This window comes from Sceloporus occidentalis, unplaced genomic scaffold, assembly GCF_023333645.1.
Source record: "Sceloporus occidentalis isolate IW3139 unplaced genomic scaffold, rSceOcc1.0.p SCAF_31, whole genome shotgun sequence".
NCBI classification, from domain to species: domain Eukaryota; kingdom Metazoa; phylum Chordata; class Lepidosauria; order Squamata; family Phrynosomatidae; genus Sceloporus; species Sceloporus occidentalis.
The window spans coordinates 8,350,736-8,352,847 of record NW_028317011.1 but is presented as its reverse complement, the minus strand read 5'-3'; the positions used below and the strand labels follow the sequence as shown (position 1 = coordinate 8,352,847).

Sequence of the window (2,112 nt, the reverse complement as noted above, 5' to 3'; positions counted from 1 at the left end):
ATCCATGCTATCACACACACACTCATTCATTCATATACTCATTCATTCACAGATTAATCCCCTCAATCACACATACTCATTCAAACTCCCTCCCCACCCCCTTACCTGCACTGCAGCTCCTCGATGCCGCTCACAGACTTCAGCAGAGGGCGCGCATCCCTCTGCGTTCTCTGGTACTGCACAGAGGAAGCAGGACTGGAGCAGAGTCATGTGATGTCCCGAGAACTCTGCTAGATTCCGCTTCCTCTATGCAGTACAGAAGACCCTCCCACAGGTAAGTAGCAGGGCTCGAGGTGCGGCCCGCGTAAGATCGGTTGCCCTAGCCGCCGATCTTACGCGGGCCACACCCTCTCCCTCCTCCGCATTAAAAAATATAAAATAAATAATAAAAAAAGACGGGATTTAAAGTCGCATTGCGACTTTATTCCAAATTCGGCAGGGGGACAACGGGGGGGCAAGGATTAACCTAGGGGGGCAATTGCCCCCCTGTAGCGATACCACTGATTATATAATTAAAATAACAAAAGATATTCCAAAAAGCAACACTTAAATGCTTACATTTTTAAAAAAAATGTCTTAATAAAGGTCTTTTTTCTACCTATCTGAAACATAGATATATTTCATGATAAATTGAAGGTTTAACATGTCCTGTACATTTGGTATATATATTGTGACAAAAGGTGTGGTATAGTGATAGATGGCAGATACATTAGACCAGCCTTGGTCAATAGTAGCCTACTTTAACCCCTTCGTGACAAAGGCTGATTTTACTTTTTGTACCCTTCGTGACAATGGCTGTTTTATCGTTTCTGCGGTGTTTGTGTTTAGCTGTAATTTTCTCTTAACCCATTTACTAAACCCACACAAGTTATATATTGTTTTTTTCAGGACAAGAAGGGCTTTCTTCAGACACCAATATGATGTAATTTCCTATAATAAAAATAATAAAATATGACGAAAAATTGAAAAAAAAACACATTTTCTCACTTTTATTTGAAAAATCTTTTATTCATCATAAAAAACTACTGAAAAAACCTGCTAAATAGATTCTACTATTTGTCCCGAGTTTAGAAATACCCAATGTTTTTATGTTTTTTTGCTTTCTTCTACACGTTATGGGGCAATAAGTACAAGTAGAGTTTTGCTAATTCAAAACCATTTTTCTCTGAATCTGGTAATTCTGTCTCTATGTGGTATTTGGGGCATCTTTGAAGCCAGCAAATTAAATTTACCCCACCAAACCATATATTTTTGAAAACTAGACACCCCAGGGTATTTTAGATGCTGATAGTTTAACCCTTTCCATGCACTAATCCTACCACCAACCCTTGTCAAAGTTTGGGATAGTAATTGTTTTTGGTGTTTTTTTCACATACTTTGTACTTCAGGTGTGAAATTACAGCTCCTGGTATATGTCACTGTCCCACAACACCCCGATATGTGTTCAGCAACATCTCCTGAGTACATTGATACCCCACATGCATGGGTTTGTCAGATTGTTTGGGGGCAAAAGGGCCACATTTGGAACATGAGCAATTCAAATTCAGTAGGAATTTTACATCTGGGTAAAGAAAAATGCTTGTACCCAACTATCAGTAGGGACAGGTTACAAGAAAGCCTGGCCTATCTCCAAGAAGGGATTTGATCTAGCACCTTAAGTGGTCCCTCATGCCACGGAATGGACACAGGGGTCACTTGACAGTGCAAATAAAAACGCTTAAAAATGGTGGAGCAAATAAAAGCTAAAAAACAGTAAATGTAACAAAAAATAAAAAAAAAATACAAAAATGGAGCAGGAACAAAAAAAAAATTAAGAATGGGAAACTGTGTGATACAGCTTGAAGCAGTCACCGACACAGAGTGCAGGTTTTCCAGGGCAATCTGGACAGTAAAATGTGGTGTCCTTTCTTTGCCCCCTGCTGTAGCATACCCTGCATCTCTTTTGGGGATTCTGCTTCTTTGCTGTAGGGGGGATTTTAAAAATAAAATGGGTAGCCCCAATTCTGTTGGTTCCCATCACTACTTGGGGACCAGGTGCATCACGGTACAAGATACCTGAAATTACTTCGAGCTGAAACTGCAAAAAAGACAGCTTCAGCCCAGTGTCTGCTT

At 40.1% G+C, this 2,112-nt stretch overlaps 1 non-coding gene across 1 annotated transcript; it reads right to left on the bottom strand.

The window, feature by feature from the left end:
• Positions 1–1,577: 1,577 nt before the first annotated feature.
• On the bottom strand, positions 1,578–1,707 carry LOC149298800 (small nucleolar RNA SNORA35). Its single transcript, XR_016272405.1, has one exon. It is a non-coding gene; the product is annotated as a small nucleolar RNA SNORA35 (small nucleolar RNA).
• Between the last annotated feature and the right edge of the window lie 405 nt (positions 1,708–2,112).